Source organism: Amblyomma americanum, chromosome 3, assembly GCF_052857255.1.
Source record: "Amblyomma americanum isolate KBUSLIRL-KWMA chromosome 3, ASM5285725v1, whole genome shotgun sequence".
NCBI classification, from domain to species: domain Eukaryota; kingdom Metazoa; phylum Arthropoda; class Arachnida; order Ixodida; family Ixodidae; genus Amblyomma; species Amblyomma americanum.
In genome coordinates, this window is record NC_135499.1 from 54,178,177 (window position 1) to 54,199,654 (window position 21,478).

A 21,478-nucleotide genomic window follows, 5' to 3' on the forward strand; every position below is an offset into this window, starting at 1 on the left:
TGTATTAGAAAACAACTTCTTGTCCGCTCGCTCACTCAAGACTTTTTATTATAAACGCTACATAGACGACATATTCCTAATTTGGGAGCATGGCGAGCCTGAACTCCTTTCTTTCATCGCTGCTTTTAATCACGCACATAATTCAATATCATTTTCGCACGCTTACTCAGCTGAGCGTATTAACTTTTTGGATGTGACAGTACTCCTTCGTGATGGCAAACTAGTCACGACGCTCTACATGAAACCCACTGACAGACACCGGTACATTCATTTCCATAGTAGCCACGTAAAGCACTGCAAGACCAGTATTCCCTACGGCCAAGCACTCCGCTACAAACGGATCTGCTCTGAACAATCTGATTGCAACCATAACTGCATGGCCCTGAAAAAGGCATTAACACAACAAAAGTACCCCGCTTCTCTAATCGACGGCGCGTTTGCACGCGCGGACCAGCTTGACCGAAGAGCTTTCTTGGACACATCCCATCGCCCTAACTTAGTTCAGCAAACCAACTTGATTCTGACTCATTCAGCTTCTATTCCTAACGTCACCGACATTCTTCGCAAACATCATAACATCATCGGACCAAGCCAACGCCTTAAACTTATATTCCCAGACTCACCCAGAGTAGTCTACAGACGGTCAAAAAATCTACGTGACTTGTTGACTTCTTCAAGAATTTCACAGCATGTCTTGGAAGGCTGCCGCCCATGTAATAAGCCAAGATGCAGAACCTGCGCACATATGACTACCTCAGCAACAGTTACCAGCACCGCGTCTAACTATCAGATGAGAATTAATGGCACTTTTTGCTGCGACAATTCAAACGTAATCTATCTATTGGAGTGCTCTGTGTGCAACAAGCAGCACATAGGGCAAACCGAAACTGCATTCCGTTTACGCTTCAATAATCACAGGGCTCACTGCACCTCTCTCCCCAACCTTCCGCTATCTAAACACGTCAGAATTCCCGGTCACTCATTCGACAAAATAGGAGTTACCATTTTACAATCAGGTTTTAGGACACATCATGATAGAGAAACCCGTGAGTCATATCTCATTTACAAATTTGATACTGTTTCTGCTGGTTTAAACGAAAGTCCTGGTGTGCTATCTTGTCTGCCCCGTTAACAATTTTGCTGACCACATGTGTGTGCCACGTTTTAAATTACCGCTTTTTTCTGTATCTTTCAATGTCATTCCTGACTGTATCCACGCATTCACATGATTTCTGTACTTTGTTCCTAGTCGTGATAAGGCTTTGATATTCTGAGAGTTGCTGGCTTAAAAGCCTCCCGCCAACAACAATATTGTTCACTCTGACGGAGGCCGGACCCCGGCTGAAACGTTAGTAATAAAGTGCTTTTCGCCTGTGCCCTCTTCTTATAAGCTATATATATATATATATTGCCGCATGCAAGAAGACACCAAAAATGACGAATGGGTCCACGAGCGCGAGGCTGGAAGAGGAAGAAGCTGAAACGCGCAGGGCGGGGACTCTTGCTGGTTGACCAGTAAACCGGTTTATCTGTAAGCTCTCCTCGGTGTTCTACCGATTCGTGACACTGGTGGAGGTGCTGGAGGTGGAGGTGACTGAGCAAAGGAAGCTACGACATCTCATGCATGGCGTCAAGGAGCAGGTGTTTGCCGGCTTGGTGCGCAACCCACTCCAAACCGTCAGTGAGTTCGTCAAGGGCGCTACAGCTATAGAGCGAGCCCTCCAAGAACGGTGCCACCAGTACGACCGACCCTTCAACGGTGTTTTGACGACTGCGGCTGCGCTCACTGCAACCGATAGAACCACTCTTCGAGAACTCATTCGAGAAATTGTCCTCGAGGAGCTGCAGCGAATTGCTGCTACGAGCGTTCAGTCAAAAGAGGCCGTCGCAGCAGCCGTAAGGAAAGAGCTCCGGTACGCCCTGCCATCATCTGCACCATACAACGAGTCTCACCCAGTTGACAACGCTGCAGCCATTTGAGAATTATACCACGCGCCACAACCCGACAGCAACACCGCCGTCATTACTGCGCCTTACTACGAGCCGGAGCCGCAACCCGCGAGCTATGCGGCAGTCAGTCGCCCGCCGCTAAACCACGCCCCACCGAGCTCACCGAGCCGTCAGCAGACGCCATTTTTCCAGGGGCCTCAGTGGGCACCTCCCAGAGGCTTTCAACCGCACCGAACTGACATGTGGCGCTCTTATCACAGCCGACCGCTCGGCTTCCTCTGCGGACAACCTGGCCATGTGTATCGGTACTGCCGCTACCGCCAAGAGGGGCAGGCATTTCCGCCTGCTTCTGCTTGCCGCCATTTCGACCCTGGCCCTGCCCGAATCGAGGACCCGCAGCTCAGCAGGGAAGCCAACTCACCGGGCTTCCGCCGCCGCTCCCCATCTCCACAGCGTTATTCTTCGCCGACGCGTTGTAGTGATGCTGACGTTAGTGGACGGCGGACCCCGAGCCCTCTCCGGGGAACTAACAGCCGCAACCTCGGGAGGGGAGGTTGCAACCAATCGAAGAGTTTCAAAGCCCTCACTAACGTCGCAACTGCCAACCGCAACCCGTGACTCTGACGCAGCTATTCCCATTGACCCTGCCGCACTACCACCAAAAATACCGCCTACATTACTTCCGAACATGCCGCACCGGATGAGCAGCTCCGACGACGAAACTGGTAGCGCCGACCTTACCGCACTTCCGCCACAAATGCCGAAAGAGACGAGCAACCAAGATGACGTTGCTAGCGCTGACCTCGCCGTTTGTATTGATGGGATGGAGGTACACGCTCTGGTGGATACCGGGGCGGATTTTTCAATTATTAGCCAAAAACTGGCAGACAGGCTGCGCAAAGTGAAAACCGAATGGACTGGGTCAGTAATAAGAAGCGCTGGGGGTCAGCTACTGGCACCGACTGGGAAGTGCACTGTCCAGATAGGAATAGGTAACTCAGTGTTCGTTGGCAACTTCGTTATTCTCTCTTACTGTTGCAAAGACCTCAGCGTGGGCATGGACTTTCTGCGCCTTCATGGGGCTTTAATCAACTTTCGGGACAACGTCGTTGGGTTATGCGGAAGTACCACCGTTGCCCTTACGCATCGTCAATGAGACGGTGACATTACCTCCGCAATCATGCTCTCTTGTTGAAGTGAAGTGCAACGTGGCGCATACCGGAGATGGCGTCGCCGAACGGGCAGTCACCCTGATACTCAGCCGAGGTGTTTCTATAGCTCAAAGGCTAGTCACTTTGGCCAATGGGCGCACCGAAGTGCTGCTGACAAACTTCAGCGACGAGCGTCAGCAAATTTTGAAAGGCACAACTGTGGCCTTTTTCGACAGCCTCCCAAGTGCGCAAGACTGTTTTGTGCTGCAAAAGGAAGGATCAGTGAGCAAGACGCCTGCAACCGTCGTCGATGTGAGCCAAAATTAGGCGTCTTCAGAACAAGAACGGCTTTTGGATCTCATAGATCACTTTCCAGACTGTTTTGCTTCAGAATTACGGATCGGCCAAACGCCTTTCACCAAACATCGAAATATCACGGATGACGCGATTCGCCCGATTCGACAAAATCATTACCGTGTGGCTCCGAAAGAACGTGAAGCCATTCAGCGCCAGGTGGCCGAAATGCTTAGAGACGACTTTATCCTGTCGTCACAGAGTCCCTGGGCTTCCCCCTGGTACTTGTTAAAAATATAGGACGGCAGCTTTCGATTTTGCATTGGCTACCGCAAGCTCAATCAAGTTACCAAAAAAGACGTGTACCCGCTCCATCCCATCGATGACTCCCTTGATCGGCTACGAAATGCACGTTACTTCTCTTCAATGGATTTAATAAGTGGATATTGGCAAATCGAAGTAGATGAAAGGGATGGGGAGAAGACATAATTCGTTACACAATCAATCAATCAATCAATCAGTCAATCAATCAATCAATCAATCAATCAATCAATCAATCAATCAATCAATCAATCAATCAACATTTATTTCTTCCTCAGAAAAAGATTAACGGAAGACGAGGAGGGCTCGAAGAAAAAGTGGAAGTTTCCCCTTGACGAGCTTCGAGCCCACTATTTACAAGGCGTATACAGTGGAAGATTCAGAAATATACATCTTTATACATTAGAAAGTGTAACAGTCAGTACGCATAATATGCAATACAAAATAATATACACTCATTCTCGAGCCACAAATAAAAGTCAATATATACAAGGCAGCCATGGTAGCACACCAATTTTACAATGGAAAGAGAATTTCTAAATACAGGAAACGATTTCATACACGCTCACTCTTGCGTTACAAAGGAGGACTTAAGTATATTGTTGTTAATGGTGCTTATGTTTATTCCTAGACAATGAAGGTGGTTTAGTAGGGCGGTAGGGCATGACGGAGCATTTGTTCAGAAACATTTAAACGTGAGTAAGGAATTTTCCAAAGTAGATTAGTGCGTGTATTGCAGTGTCGTGCTTGAGGGGTCAAGTTAGCAAGTGTACGGAGAATTTCATGCGAGTCATGCTTATATCGCTTTGCAAGGTAGAATGAGTACATATGATGGATGGAAAGAATGTCAAATTTAATGAAAAGTTCGGGCGTGTGCTCACGATAATGAACATTTGCTATGCTGCGGATCGCTCTTTTCTGTAGGACATGTATGCGATTTATATTACCAATTGTTGTTTTGCCCCACACTAAGAGACAGTAGTTAACATGTGAAAGGAAAAGTGGATTGTAAATGTGTAATTTAACAGCCGTCGGTAAGTACGATTTATGTTTAGTTATGACCTCAGTAGCTTTTGCTATCTGTGTGGTCACGTGGTCAACGTGCGTGTCTCAGGACATATTTTTGTGAAAGTGGACACCAAGACATTTGACAGAATCTACGATATCTATATCTGCGTCGCCTAAGGTGAACGTAATCTCTGGAGCGCTGGCTGATTGTCTGGTAATGAAAATAATTGCCTTTATTTTATTATCATTAATCTGTAAAGAATTTATTGCGCTCCAGGTGGCCAGTTTTTCAAGGGTGTTGTTTATTTCGGATTGAAGAGAATGATAGGAACGACTGCGAAAAAATATTGTCGTGTCGTCTGCATATGTTACGTATTTTGCATTGCAACTAATCCTCGTAATATCATTTATGTAGAAGTTAAATAATAGGGGCCAAGTATGCTCCCTTGGGGGACACCTGCTTTTATTGGTTGGCAAGTGGATAAACTTTCCTGCATGGAAACGCGCAGCATTCTGTTTTCGAGGTCAGACGTTAAAAGTTCGAGAGGTATTCCACGTATTCCATATACTTCGTTTTTTTAACAAAGTAACATGATTTATGCTATCGAATGGCTTCGAGAAGTCTATATAGACACCTGCAATTACATATTTTTCTTCGATTGCTTTCAAAATTATTTCTTTTTGAGCCAAAAGAGCATATTCTGTGGACATTCCTTTTCTAAAGCCAAACTGTGTGGGATTAATTAAATTAAGTTTAGTGGCAAACTTGGTAATTCGTGTGTGAATGAGTTTTTCTAGCCCTTTCGAGAAAACTGGCAAGATGGAAATTGGCCGATAGTTTGACAAATTTTTTTGTCCCCTTTTTTATATATAGCGACTACCTTAGCGATTTGCATCTTCCTGGGGAAAGTCCCTGTTGAGAGGGAAATATTGTATAAGTATGTGAGCGGCGACAAAATGAAGTCCAGTGCATATTTTACTGCTCTCATTTGGATGTTATCAATATCACAAGCAAAGCAGTTTTTCAGTGAATGGTACACGGCACAGACCTCAGTCTCGCTTGTAGGGTCAATGTAAAAACTTTGTGGATTTCTAATCATTCCATTTGTTGTCTCCGAGGAATGTGTGCTGGTGACCTAGTTTACAAAAAAGGTATTAAATTCATCTTCTAGCATAGCCACCCACAGACTTTATTGCTCAATATGATTTCAATAATATTTTCCTTCACAGGAGCTCTATTTAGCTGCACATTAATTTTTTCCACATATGTTCAGATTTTGGGGCACAACAACTTCAAAGTAGTTGCATAAATAAACCTGTTTTGCCTTCCGCAGCCTAGCATTTGTTTTGTTTCTATGCCTTTAAAAAAATTTCCAGTCTTTCAGATTACGAGTGTTCAAGAACCTAGTAAATGGCCTTTCTTTCTTTCTTATTAGTTGCAAACAATCGTTATCGATCCAAGGTTTTCGAACTTTTCTTCTTTTTTTTGCAAGTTTTCATTAGAAATGAACTTGAGTATGCATCAATGAACAATCTCAAAAATACTTCATAAGCACCATCGGCGGTCGGGGAGGTATACACTGGTTCCCAGTTTACTGCACAAAGGTTTCTGCGAAATGAGTTCAAAGTTCTTTCATTAATCTCTTGAAATGCTTTAATTATATCGGCTCCGTCCCTCTGTTTTCTTAGCGTTTTTTTTGAGAGTAAGAAAATATGCAATTGGTCACTTACGGCACACGTGATAACGCCACCAAAAACTTCGTGTTCAGGTATGTTTGTGACAAAGACGTCCTATAAGGTACACGACGTTGTTGTTATGCGTGTAGCGTGTTTGATAACATTGTGACAGGAGTGTGATATGAGTATGGTTTCTAAGCACTGCTGAGTGTTGGATTAAGTCATCAGGTCAGTATTGAAATCACCACCCAAAAACAAGTTGAGGTTGTTATTGCTTGCGTAATTAAGGATGCCTTCAAGGTGACTAAGAAAAGAGTCAACTACTGCATTAGGAGGACGATACATGACAGCTATAAGATACCTTTGACTTATGGCAGTAAGGCACTCTACATCATCGAAAACAATAGAAAACTGATCAAGCACATCACACTCTATACATTTTTTTACGTGTAACAACAGACCGCCACCACCTTTCCAAGTTCGATTCAGACAAAATGTATTATACCTGTCATCAGGGATATTATTATACTCGAATGAAGCCAAGTTTCTATAAGCATTATTGCCTCAAAATCGAATTTAAATTTTTCGAGTAGAATACTAGGTAAATCTTGTTTATTGCACACTGATCTTATGTTCAGGTGAAAGCACATAATTCTATTCATGCTCTCAGAGACAGCAATGTGATTTACTTCATGAGGTTCCATCGCCATTCCTGATGACGGCAAAGATCTAGGCTGCATGTTGGTGCGGTCACACTCTTTTTTCAACGTCTTGCTCATTCCTGATGTGGATTACTGTTGACGTTTCGTCTTGGCGGGTGAAAATCTTTCCGTTCCTTGCCCACACAAATTTCCAACCACAGGCTTTCTTTTTTTTCGACAGCTTTAAACATCAGCTTCTTCAGCGTAGGGCAAAGATGTTCATTTACATATATAGCGTTTGCATCTGACCACCCAATGTCAGTAGTGGAAATTCTAACCTTTCTTGCCCTCTGGAGCACTGAGTCACGTTTTGATCGGTGCTTGAATTGCACAAGTATGTTAGGAACCGCATTTTCATTTCGAGTTTAAACCCTGTGGCAGACTTCAATGTCATTTGCAGTCACGGGCTCATTCAAAGCAGTGGCAATGTGACTTAGTATTGGGACAATATTCTTATCTTTTTCTTCCTTAATCCCTTTAATTTCTAAGTTGCGGTTTCGACAGTACTGTTCACTTGTGAGGATTCTGGTCTCATGGTCATCAAGTTGTTTCTTTGCATTTCGGAACTCAGTTTTCAAAGCATCGTTTTCTTTCTTCAGTGGTTTATTTTCCTTCTCTAGCAGCTCATTTTGGTTTTTCGTCTGCTCATAGTGTTCGTTTAAAAATTCAAGGCTCTCTTTCACTTGTTTCAGCTCCGTTTTTAGCTGTTGCTTAATCTGTTTTTTTGAATTTTTTTCATTTCTTTCTCTAGCTGCTCTTTCAAATCACGTAGCTCGCTCATGTTATCAAGCTCTCACGCACAAACACACACAGCACTCAATATTACCAGCAGCAACACAGCAAAAAAAAATTTACAAATAAAAAACAGTTCCCAACCTGTGCGTCAAGAGGTGCGTTCAAGAGGTGCGTTCTTCGCTGTCTCCTGCTGCTAAGTGGCCTTGCCCGTGAGACCGTCTCGTATTTGTAGGCCGAGCCCCTGGTGGTGTTGCAGTGCGGTAACGTCAGCGAAGGCTGATATAACGATTCCGGGCGCAGCCACGTGGAGCCGTGCACAGATGGAGATCAGCTAGATTCCGTGGCCTTTATCTGTGGCAACAAGAAAGGCGCGTCAAGAGGTGCGTTCTTCGCTGTCTCCTGCTGCCAAGTGGCCTTGCCCGTGAGAACGTCCCGTATTTGTAGGCCGAGCCCCTGGTGGTGTTGCAGTGCCGTGACGTCATCGAAGGCTGATATCACGATTCCGGGCGCAGCCACGTGGAGCCGTGCACAGATGCAGATCAGCTAGATTCCGGGGCCTTTATCTGTGGCATCAAGAAAGGTGCGTCAAGAGGTGCGTTCAAGAGGTGCGTTCAAGAGGTGCGTTCTTCGCTGTCTCCTGCTGCTAAGTGGCCTTGCCCGTGAGAACGTCCCGTATTTGTAGGCCGAGCCCCTGGTGGTGTTGCAGTACCGTGACGTCAGCGAAGGCTGATATCACGATTCCGGGCGCAGCCACGTGGAGCCGTGCACAGATGCAGATCAGCTAGATTCCGTGGCCTTTATCTGTGGCAACATGAAAGGTGCGTCAAGAGGTGCGTTCTTCGCTGTCTCCTGCTGCCAAGTGGCCTTGCCCGTGAGAACGTCCCGTATTTGTAGGCCGAGCCCCTGGTGGTGTTGCAGTGCCGTGACTTCAGCGAAGGCTGATATCACGATTCCGGGCGCAGCCACCTGGAGCCGTGCACAGATGCAGATCAGCTAGATTCCGGGGCCTTTATCTGTGGCAACTCGAACGATGCGTCAAGAGGTGCGTTCTTCGCTTTCTTCTGCTGCCGACGGATTGTATGAGTTGAAGGTTCTTCCATTCGGTTTATGCTTGAAACCAGAAACATCTCAGAGGCTGATGGACTCTGTGCTCTCGGGACTCACGTGGCAAACATGCCTGGCGTATCTTGACCACGTGATCGTGTTTTTGGCCACGTTCGAGGAGCATCTACGCCGTTTGCTAGCTGTCTTTCAGGCCATGCCATCTGCGGGCCTCACACTAAAACCCAAGAAATGCCACTTCGCTTACGAGGAGCTGCAATTTTTAGGACACGTCGTTAGCCAAGAAGGTGTCCGGCCTGATCCCGAAAAGCTCGCCGCAAATCGCTAAGTTCTCAATACCTATGAACAAAAAGACGTTGTGGTGCTTCCTGGGGCTTTGCGCCTATTACCGTCGATTTATTGCTGGCTTTTCACGAATTGCCTGGCCATTAACTTCACTGACAGGCGACAACGCTGTCTTTCGTTGGGGTGAAAAAGAGCACCAAGCTTTTAATGAGCTCCGGAGAAGTTACAGACGCCACCTGTCCTGGCGCACTTTGATGACCACGCCAATACCCTGCTTCATACCGAAGCGAGCAATGTGGATTGAGTAGCTGTATTGGTGCAGCGCCAGTATGGTGTCGAGAAAGTGATTGTTTATGCCAGCAGGACTCTGTCTAAAGCAAAAGAGAACTACTCGGCAACAGAAAAAGAATGTCTTGCAGTGGTATGGGTGGTTATGAAATTACGCCCTTACATGTACGCTCGCCCCTTTCAAGTCGTTAGCGACCTTAACTCTCTCTGTTGGCTGACGAACTTAAAGGACCCTTCGAGGAGACTCGCGCGTTGGAGTCTTCGGTTACAAGAGTCCGACATGACGGCTATTTACAAATCCGGAAATAAGCATGAGGATACTGATTGCCTTTCGCGAGCACCGGTCGAACCCTCCACCATGACCGATGAAGACACTGCTTTTTTTAGGAGTCATATATGATGCAACTCTTTCCCAACAGCAGAGGAATTGCTCCCTCTTATTGATTTCTTGAAGAAGCGAACTATGGCTGCGCCTAAGATTTTTGCACGCAGCCTCTCTTCATTCTTTCTTCGCAACGACGTAATTTACAGGAAGAACTTCCGTCCGGGGGGGAACAGTCATCTACTCGTCGTCCCAACAGCTCTTCGCACGGAAGTCTTGCAAGCGTGCCATGACGAGCCAACAGCCGGCCACCTAGGCTAAACCCGCACGTTGGCTAGAGTACAGCGCGGATACTACTGACCGAAACTACCGGCGACCGTGAAGCACTATCTACTGATGTGCGTAGACTGCCAACGTCGTAAATCACCCCCTGAAAAATCAGCCGGCCTACTCCGCCCTCTTCAAGTGCCAAAGACACCTTTCAAGCAAATTGGAATGAACCTCCTGGAACCATTTCCGACGTCTACTGTCGGGAATAAATGGATGATTTTCGCCACCGAGAACCTAACTCGCTACGCGGAGACGAAGGCTCTTCTGAGGGGTACCGCCGCCGAAGAAGCTCGGTTCTTCGTTGAGAACATTGTCCTGAGGCATGGCGCTCCGACACTCATTATAACTGACCGAGGAACCGCCTTTACGGCTGAGCTTTTGGAAACCCTTCTCCGCCTCAGTGGTACCAGTCATTGTAAAACGACAGCTTATCACCCTCAAACCAATGAATTGACGGAACGCCTCAATAAGGCAATCGCAGACATGCTCTGTATGCAGAACGACGTGGACCACAAGAATTGGGACGAGATTCTTCCCTACGTAACGTTCGCTTACAATACGGCACAAGACACCATCGCATGACCCCTTTCAGCCTTTTTCATGGGTGACCAGTGAAGACTCATGCTGGATGCCATGTTGCTCCCGAATGCCGACGGCGACGATGTCGATTAGGACGTCGAGGAATTCGCACAGCTCGCAGAGGAAGCTCGCCAACTAGCGCGTGTGCGCATCAGAACTCAGCAGGAGGCTGACGCACGACGCTACAATCTTCGCCACAGACATGTCATGTATGAACCTGGCGACAAAGTGTGGGTCTGGACGCCTATTCGCCGCCGTGGACTCTCCGAAAAACTATTACGGCGATACTTCGGGCCCTATGTTGTGATGAGACGTTTAACCGACGTAACGTATGAGATGGTGCCAGACGGGTTATCCACATCCAAGCGATGCCAGCAACAAGTCGACGTCGTCTATGTCGTACGTATGAAGCCGTACTACTCGGACCCATCTTGACCTCCTACTTTCTTTTGTGACCATCGAGACGATGCTTCCTGAGGAGGAGAGAAAATGCCGCATGCAGGAAGACGCCAAAAGATGACGAATGCGTCTACGAGCGCGAGGCTGGAAGAGGAAGAAGCTTAAACGCACGGGGACTTTTGCTGGTTGACCAGTAACACGTTTATGTATATATATATATCTGTGTGTGTGTTCTGTTCAATTGAAAATTCAGTTGATGTTTAGCACTCGTCCTGTCTAATTCTTTTCCATGTCCTCGTCTTAAGCGCTAGCCTTACGTTTATTATGACTTTCAATTTCGCGGCAAAGTCGCACCAATGGCGCCATGTTGCGAACTTGCGCCTTTGAATATAATTGCCTGATTATCAAATGCCTTTGCGCTGCCCGCGTGCGAAACGAATTGGAAAATTTAAAAACTTAAGGTCACCTTCGATTCTCACGACCTTCACTTTCGGAATATAAGCTTATGCCCTATGACCCATAAATAATTTTAGAAAATGGCCACATTTTATTTCATCTCTCTCATATGCATAATGTCCGTCTTGTTGCATATTTTGCAAATAAAGAGACAGCAACGATGTATCCCTCTCCTTTGATAAAACTTGGAAAAATAAAAAAAACACCATGCACAGAAGATACATGTTTTCTAGTGCTTAAACACTTGGTTTCTCCTTCGTGTGTATGTTCTGCCCTTTATACCTTTTTTTATTCCTTGTATCTCGTGGGTCGATATGTTGTCTGTAACACGAGTAAGGTATTAGCAAAATGTTCATTCCGTATTGTATGCGATCCCACTTGATTTATAGCCGTTACTCTACTGATCATGGCAAATCGCGCGTCTAAGTGCCATGCGTACATTTAAGGCCGACACACTGATTGCACCGCAGTGCTGTCTGACTTGTTGCTTTAACATGCACCTTTGTTCACTATGCTCAGCGAACCGAGCAACCTTGCTTCATATATTGCCTGGACGCAAGAACCATACCATCGCTCTCTACTCGACTTCATAAAATCAGCTATCCTTGTTTCCCTCAATGTAATCATTACTACATCTTTCATCACACCTTCGCCCATTGATGCCCTGCGGCAATAAATCTCGTTAAAAAAAGTGGCCACCAGAAATGTGGACGTTTCGAAGCGAGGTTGCGCAGTTGGCATGTTTAAACAGACCTGGCACAGAGTACGCAATGGAGTCACATGCATCGCAAGCGGCGAAGTAGGCGCCCGTGGACTGAAGGTGTTCATTTTGACAAGGTAGAGTGGAAGGCTATTGTTGCGAAAGCAACACTACTCCAGCCAGCGAGCCATTTCGCTTCGTCGCGCACTTCCGCTGTATGCCATATGCCATGGCCGACGAACGACCTTGAGCCGCGATTGCCTAGCAACGCCGCAGCCACGCTCCAACAGGTGGCGCCGCTGTCGACTTCTTGTGGCTATGTGGGGGGAATGTGCTCGATTTCTGCCGCTGTCGTCGCCGATCGCTCCACCAGATGTGCTCCGCTGGGGTAGAGGGAGAGGAGGTGTCGCCTCGCGAGGGGTATATAGATAAATGCGCTTCGCCTCAGGTATCGTAGTCGTTATGGAGAGCGCGATAGAGACATAACAACGACAGAAAGAATCCCGGAAGAGACAACGCGCTCAAGAGACGCCAGAAAAACACGCCGCACGACTCGAGAAGCGTCGTAACGAAGATACAGCTAGAAGAAGCCGTGCCACGTCCCGGAGTGACTCTCCATCTTCGGAAGAGACCGGTTTGAGCTCTCGAGAGCGTTGGAATGAGACGCTGCATAGACGACGTGCAGAGGAAACGGTGGTAGAACGTGCAAGAACACTCGAGACACGGCGGCTCACCGATGTAGCTAAACGAGCTCGCTTGCACTCTGCGGCAACTGAAGAAGAACCCTCAAGCTCAGAGAGTCGGAATGAGACGTTGCGTAGACGACGTGCCGTGGAAACGAAGCTTCCGCAATTCAACTAGGGTTAATCACAGCTAAACCAAAGCCAATTGTATGTTCATCGGTCAGCGGCGACAGATTTGCAGGTACTGCGCATCCAGCATGCAGTTGCACATGATGGGGATTTTCCGTGCCGAAACTAGAGCATTCACCCTCTATTTGGGATCCTATTCAAAGAACTCTTATCAGACGCACTGGAGTTCGTTGAAAACTTTGCAGGGCACTTCACTTTGTCAAAGCACTTTCGAACAGCAAATGTACCTGCAAGATATCAATGCATGAATGAGTGATTAAATAAATAAATATAAATAAATAAACAAATGTGGCCATGGCGTTTATGGCTCTGACAACTTGAATTCAAGGTTTTTATGTGGTGATCTTGGAGTGTACTAAACATTACTAGGAAGAAATTCCTGGGATCTCATATACGGATTCGCACGTTGTCGAGAAATCGCCAAGGGTAGCTTTCGAACGTAAAACTGCAGTCTTTTTTTGATATATTTAAACCCTGTTTCCTTCGAGTTTATCGGGTGGCTTGACTGCGCAAGAATATTCCTAACACCATCAGTGTTCAAAAGGTTTCGGCCTAACATTGGCGGTGCTTTTCATTTATGCACAAGGAAGTGTTTCACGGTAAAGCAAGAAAAAGGCGTCCACAAAAGCTTCCTGCTCCCCTTCAACTTTTGAAGCAAACATGGCATCCTAGGTTCACGTAAAAATGACCAAGACTATTCTAGTTGTGCATTCTTCCTTCTTCTTGGTGATCAAGTGGCGAAAATAACTGCTTTATCGAATTTCTTATTTTTGCGCAAGGAGACCCTTTCGTATATAGGCATACCATACCAGGTGGCTCTGGCCGACACCGTGGAGATGGCGATAAGCGCCTCCTGGTCAGTTTCATCTCCCACTGCTGCAAGGACGAATTCGATGGCTTTAGTTGATGTGGTTTATGGGTGCATGTCCGCGTGAAATAAAAATGTATGGGTGGCGCTGCACCATGGGCATGCATTTATATATAGTGTTGTGAGGAGGCGGTGTATAAATGTTGGAGCTTGGGGAATAAATAAGCGTCTGGATTGGGCGTAGCATTTAGGCATCTTTCTAAGAAAGGTGCTTGTGAGGAGGCGGATATATGCGTCCTTTCTATCGTAAGCTTTCAAGGCGCGTGGAGTAGTGTATGCTGAAAAGTGGCTGCTGGGACTAGGACTTTTTGAAGCGGAGTTTCTCAACAAGTGTTCTGTATGTTTCGGTTTTGGGAGCTTGCTCCGGCGCCTTCTAGTATAATTGCTGCTTGGTTGTAAAACTACCATTGACGTACTAGTGACACGCCTGTTTTGAGTATGTTGATATCGTAAGAGACTTCCCAGCACCGTTTGGCTGCTAGGAACAGCGCTACGGTTACTTCCGCCTCGGAGATGTTCATGTGCTTAACGGTCGCACTGGTCCGTTTCTGCATCTGGTGGTCGACTACCGTGGCAACTGCGTATCTCTCCTCGGATGCAAGGCCAAGTCCGTGTATGCTGCGCTGTTGCTTGATCCGTGCTATTTTTCAGCGCCTTGGCTCTTGATCTTCTTCTTTCTTTGTGTAATTCCCAAACATGCAGCACACAGTAGAACGGACATCAGAACACACAGGAGTAACGGGAAATCATAGAGCCTTTGAGATTGTGCGAGGACACATTGCACGCCCGGGATCTCGAATCATGGCTTCAAAGGAAACCCAAATCCAGTCCCAGTCACGTAAAGACACGTTCTAGATTACGATACAGGTATCAGGGAAAGACCTCCTTGTCCACATAAAACACTAAACCAAGAGTAATCTCTCATATGGCGGCAACTGCAAACAGACTCATTCCTCAACCTCAATAGGTTGAGCAAAATGCACCCAGCACACTACAAAACTTTTGCGTCTCCCCCTGGTGCGGGCGTAGCTCCGCGTTATATCACATCCCGTGGGAATGCCACCAAACAGTGGCAAACCCAATCATTAAAAACCTGAGTGCAGCGCAGTGGGAGCAGATGCGGACAAGCAAGGACGAAAAGGATCAGCAAAGCCTGGTCCATCGTCCCGTACGGGCAGCAGAAGCAAGTGCCGCCCTGGTCTTGGGGCACGTCCGCTGCATTAGAAGAAGGACTCAAGCATGACCTCGAGCGGTGATAACAAAGAATCAATATTGAGTTTTTTATCTCTCTTTCTTAACAGGTATGATCTGAGAGGTCTGGGTGGCAGTGTGGTTGCATGCGCTGCTTTCTCCTAGGTTTCGGTTGGAACATCAGAACACCTGTGTTCGTTTCTTCTCAGCGAATCGTGATTGAGAAAATAAAAACTTTTATAGATATCACTAATTGTGGGTAAGAACTCTTATGATAAATGAAGACCTTAACAGTAATACTGGCAGGTTAATTGTTCGAAGTCAGTTAATCAATTCAGTGATTCGTCCAAGCTGTTTTCTGGTGGCCACCACCGACGACAACATATAGCGACGAAAACGCTGGTGTAATGAAAAAAAAACATTTTAAGTATTAACAGAAGTCGTAGGTAAAACACCTGTTTACCGTCACCTACCTTTTTAGATGACCGCAGTGATAAAGATACCTTCGCCTACTAAATACAAGGTGTCCGGGCTAAAAGTCAGGAAGGTTTTAGTGCAGACGGTGTGGCCTAGTGGACTGAAAGCTAGTGTGTGATGTTGAGAATTGCATGGCCTAGCTTGCCCCATTTTTTCGCTCTGGAAATTTAATTACTTAGTAGACAGTAATTAGCTAGCTTTTAATATTGGCTTTATCGAAAAAAGGTCACTGCGAAAGTTGTAAATCACAGCGAATGTGTAGAAGAAGATGGGCATTGGCCCGGCCGCATTGCCATCACCAGACTGACGAACGGTGGACCACCACTGTTACACCGCTGCTTCCGTCATCCTCGGCGTCACCAAATGAACCGTTACACGCAAAATAACAACCTGCAGTGTTTGCAGCAAAGAACCACTCATGTGGCTTCTTTTACTTGCCCGAAATGAAAGCCTGCAAAATACCAAAACAACCACTCGATAGCGCATTCTTCAGCGCTGCCAGACGAATCTTCAAATAACAAATCCGCGTAAGTCTGAAAAGCTGTCCCCGGCGGCGCTTTGCGTTTAGAAAGTGGTCCAGAGGGGTTCCGGAAAAAAAAAAAAACGTGTGGAACTTTTTCACATGGGTACTTTGTTTTCCAGTGGGTGCTTCTTCAGGGGAATTTTTTTCCGGAGTCGTTTTTCTCACGACGTATCTTCCGGGGACATATTTTTCCCAGACCCCGTCCCGAGATACGTGCTAGAAACTCTCGCAAGTAGGATCTGAACGCGAACGAATAGACAATCAGAACGACTGCATTTTCCTTCGAACTTCGCACTCGGGAGGCACTGTGTTCGATCCTAAGCGCCACCTAGTATCCACGGGTTTATAGTGGGTTCAAAATTCCCCCTGTGTTGGCAGGCTGACAAAAAACTTTATTGCGCATAAGCGTAGCGGATTAAGGTAAGTTAGCCAGCGTGCCGCAGGCCGTGGAGACTTTGGCGACGCCGGCCCATTCGATGACCTTGGACTGAATGTCGTGGTCATCGCTGGACTTATCCCATGCTTCTTTGGAGGGATCAGGCAAAAGTTCTGGGGTAGGCTCACGGGCTTGGCACGCCCAGATCATATGGTCGAAGTTTTTCTCACCGCAAAAGCGGCAGGAGGGATTGATGTCTTTATTTATGAATTTAGATATGCAGTTTGGATTAGGGTGGGTCCCTGTCTGTGGCTGTCTCCACATGGACTGTTGTTGTCTGGTCAGTGTTTTATGGGGTGGTGAGAGTGTTCTGCTTAATGCTTTTTAGCGTGCAGTGAGTTCGTGATATGATCGTGGTCTTCTTGGCCTTAGTCAAGTTGCATGAGCAGCTTTTAGCCACCAAGGAGACCCTCCAGGCACTGTGTGGGAAATTAACATTTAATTCAATTTAAAATTGAATATGAGCGACTCACCGAAAGGTTCCAGTTCCTGACTTTGCGCCACCGCTCTGCCGGCTAATTCTCGAGCGCGAGGCTGTCTTGACAGGAAAATATACTTGCGAAAGGTCCCTAGGGAAAACTCTGGCGTTGACGGCTGAGTGATTCGTTCCGCCGTGGAACAACTTAAATTCGCCCCGTGCGGTACAACCGAACTGTGGTTCTTCGTATTTAGGAGTGCCTGTTCGGCTTGACCAACATTACTTGTTTCAAGCTAAGCTTTTTCTACGTCGCTGCCCTCTCGAATAGTCAGAATTTTCCAGCCTAGACATGTCGGGCTTTCCGTTGAGCGGGATATTTAACCCTATCGCATTAAGAGAGAGTAATAGCATATCGCAATCTCCGATCCGCTACCGCAGTGCGATAACATCGGAATTAGCCACTGCGCGTGCATAGAACGCCTTGAGGGCGCCAGATAGCGCCGTGCGCCCAAAGCGCCTGCCGCGTTGAACCAATCAGCGCATACTCGCTTAAAGGCAGCGGAAGCGGATCACTGTAGCGGATCACGGGTAGCGGAGTGCTATGCTCTTTAATAGTTGTGCTGCAGCTGCTTAGCATGGCACTGCAGTGGTGGAAAAATGCATCGGCGCTGGCGACTAGGTGAACGCCTAAGGTAGACTGTCAGTCTTTTGTGTGTGAAGGACGCGCCTATCCAAATTTGCAATGTGGGAGCACTTTCTCAGTGACCTGTACAGTCGACCAGGCTGAAGCCTGCTGCACCAATTCTGGCGTATGTGGCGCGTCTTTCAGGTATCGGGTCTTTTTGCGCCCTAAATTCACCTTTACATACCTTGAACCACAATGCTGACTTAATTTTTTTTTTTAGATTTCGGTCTGGCTTCAATTCTGCGACACAATACTGTGCTCTAAAACCAAGAACCAATCGTTAATTAGGCAATAACAGTTTTTCATGGTATTACAACTTCCTGCTAAATTTATGCATGCCGACATAATGTCGCCAATGCCGTACAGTACATCTGCACAGAGTGTATTGTAGTATCTTTCGGGGCTTTCGTAAAAACAATCTTTGCGTATTCAAATAAAAAAGCTAAAGGGTTAGGATCCGCCTTAAGGGCATCACGTTGATACCTACATACGCGGAATCGGTGATTCTCGACTTTATAAAAAGCAACCTCTCGCGGCCAACCATTATTTTAAGAGGGACCTGCAATGGTAGTCAGTTTGCTCGAAATCCAGTGGGCAGGTTGAAATGATGCCGTAAGGTCACGTGGCCTCGGTGACCCACCTAGGTTGCTTTAGCAGCGATATTTCGCTCAGAACCCTGACAATGCCGGATTTTCTGCAGAACAGGAGTCTTATCGCTGTCGCGTTAATAATGCCTGTGCACGAGTTATGTACATGTAATTTGTGCGCATGTGCAGTTCCGCAGTAACAAGCACGAACCTGAAAACACCAATTTCACAAAGACTACTGAGCATGCGCGCGCTTAGCGGAGGCAGCGAAGCTGCCATCTTAGTTGCAGGCTCGCTGGACGTTGTCTGCACGCACCTAAGCGACAGTCCGTTTTGCATGACATGCTTACTGGCATTAGATCAGCTTGCTGTAGCCTCTCGCTCTGGGATCTTCTGTGGTCAGCTAAAAGAACCCGAGCTGTCACAACAGAGTTGTGGGTGCGCTCTGCAAGTCGCACAACGTGCCTCATTGAGAGGAAGGAGCAGCTGTGGCGACCGGAGCATAGGCTGGCCGCCATGGCGCTACTGCGCTTGTCACTTAAACTTTCATGTTTAAAGTGGTCCAGGTGATGGATCAAACGTTTCTGTCCGCCTCTTTCGCGCATTTTACCAGCGAAACTCTTTTACTCAAACCGGCATGCGTGTTTTAATGCGACAGCAGTATAGCTGTCGTCCTACCAAAATCGTGCCGGTTGTCAGGAAATTCCCGATTGGTCGATGCAGCGATGATGTGAAATATGGTTCGTGACCACAGAGGACCCATTACAGCGTGCAGCCAAATTTGAAAATCCATCCCCTCCGGAGGAGCTGCGATACTGCGACCGAAGCCCCTTCACCGGATGTCAAGGAATTGCCTGATTGGTAGAGACAGTGAAGACGTCGGCGGTGTCACGCGACCACAAAGGAGAAATGACAGCGTACTATTAAATTTTAAAATAAACATCACCGGAGGAGCTGGGGCTGCTACACTATCGATATCGCTACTGGGGAGGGCAAGCATTACAGGGAACACAACAGGGCACACCAGATTATTAGGTCGGAGGATTACGTGATACTTAATTAACAAAAAAACTTATGACCGCGACTGGGTTCCTGACTGCGGCACGAAGAGAACAACTTCGCTGGCCAATGCATTACACCACTGCGCCATCGCAGCAGCTGAGTATCCGGTGTATTTAACCGTTGTTGCAGATTGTTGCCCTCAAGAATGTAACTCGCAGTTTGTGGCGCTGTGCTTTGGATGTAGTTGTCTTCATGAACTTCCATCCATGGCCAATGGCTCCCGAAAACAGCAGTATCGCATTAATGTTTTTTACATCTTCATTCAATGTCTGCACTCCTTGCCGCTTTATCTGCCATCTTAATTTTCAGTCGAAATCCAGGCACTCACCTGCATCACGAAACCTTCTGTTTTCTACAATTTTCATCTCCTCTGATTAAAGAAGCCCGCGCGCTCTTTTTTATGTTCATTTTTTCAGCAGTGAAGATACAGATATATCAATAAGTGCTTATTGGCATACCAGCAAAAATACGCATCAGTATGAGCGATCTGTGACATTTCCAGAGTACAAATCTGCGACGAACTCCTTGGGACTATCACGTCGAAAAAGGCATAGATGAACTGCGTCTGAGATCTGCCTTTTCGAAATAAATTGCAATTTTCTTTGCAGAACGTAAAATGAACTAATAAGCTGGCAGTTTTATTCAACAAAGAGTGCAGTTTAAAATAAAAAATTGCAGTGGGGGAACTGTCTTCACGTTAATTAAATAGCAAATGCCTTTGGTAGCGCCCAGGTGAGCGAGGCCAGCAAAGGTTCCATGAAGCCTTAGAGTGACGGTAGAACCTTTTCACCACTGAGCACGCGCAACGAGGAAGAATTATGCCGCAAGGCTGTTATTTCGGCTTACGATGACGTTTCCTAGGAGAACCTTGAACTTTTCGGCGCTAACCGGGAACACCTCCTATAAAGCAAAAGGGAAATAAAAAATTGCTTACGGCAACTACAGGAGCCGTCAGAAATTTTTGGTACATGTTACGGAATGTGCCTGATAATGTGAAAAATTCTCCACTCTCTAAACGTAGATTTAGGTGCACCTTTGCTCCCTATATCCTTGCAAGGCATAGACAAGTGCAGGTTCATCAGGGTCGAAAGAGAGAGCGTATACATACGAAGAAAATAAATAAAGAAAACAAGCAAGGTGCACCCACACAAACACACTATGCACCCAGAGCGCAAACTAGGCAATAGATTCACAGGTAGCGTGGCCATGGAAGGAGGTTTAGTGCGGTAAAAAGCTCTCAGCTTCTCTCAGGTCCTGTGCTTCAAACTGCTCAGAATGCTTAAAGTACCATCGTTGTTTTTCTGTGTCGGCTTTGCCAATTAAGTAGGTGTCAGTGTGAGTAATTTTATGGTTGTGACCAGAATGCAAGCAGTTTCAAGTGCATTCCAACTTGAGTTAAAACACTTTTAAGCACTTATTAGCACCCGTAACAGTGCCAACATCAAATCGCAGGTTACTAATTCTCTATTAACTCTCATCCCCAACTGTTCTCAATCCAGGTCTCTGAATGCCTCCTGCAAACACGCGGTGAAAAAAATTGGAAAGGTCGTGTTTTCCCGACTGACGCCAATCTTACTGGAATTAGGTCTCTGCAGCCGCTTAGCTATTTTCTGGGTCATATGACCATGCATTTTGTGCTTTGTCCAGTGTAAACTTCCTGGTCCTCATGTCCATAGCGGGTCTACCCACACTGCACACACTCCCTTTTGTAGCAGGAGTGCAGTTCTCTATAACAACGCACAATATTTTTCTACGCTTTCGGCCTTTCGCCATGGATACGATGTTTCCATTCTAATGGCTGCAAACTGAAAGTTGAATCAGAAAATAAAAGATTGTCACCTTGAGCTATTCTAAAGGTTGTTTTTGGCGAAGCAATTTTAAGTAAAAAGTGTGAAGCGCCACAGGCAGTTATCTGAAAGAGTTAGACAGTGAAGCTAGAATTTTAATAGAGTTTAACAGTGTTTTAACAGCGGCTGCCTGGTACTACATAAAAAAAATACAATTTTTAATTTTACACACAAGCTGGAGAGAATCTATCTTCAAGAAAGATTATAGCTACATCGCTACCTAGGTAGGGGCAGGCAAATTTTAAGAATAGCGA

General features: G+C 46.5%; 1 protein-coding gene across 1 annotated transcript in view; it reads left to right on the plus strand.

Moving 5' to 3' along the window:
* The first annotated feature begins 8,300 nt into the window (after positions 1-8,300).
* The window catches only part of LOC144124608 (uncharacterized), a 165,344-nt gene continuing 152,166 nt past the window's right edge, over positions 8,301-21,478 (plus strand). Inside the window, exons 1-3 of the mRNA XM_077657399.1 lie at positions 8,301-8,417; positions 8,520-8,655; positions 8,732-8,879. The gene's annotated coding sequence lies outside the window, so the exon portion shown is untranslated. The remainder of the gene's footprint in view (positions 8,418-8,519; positions 8,656-8,731; positions 8,880-21,478) is intronic.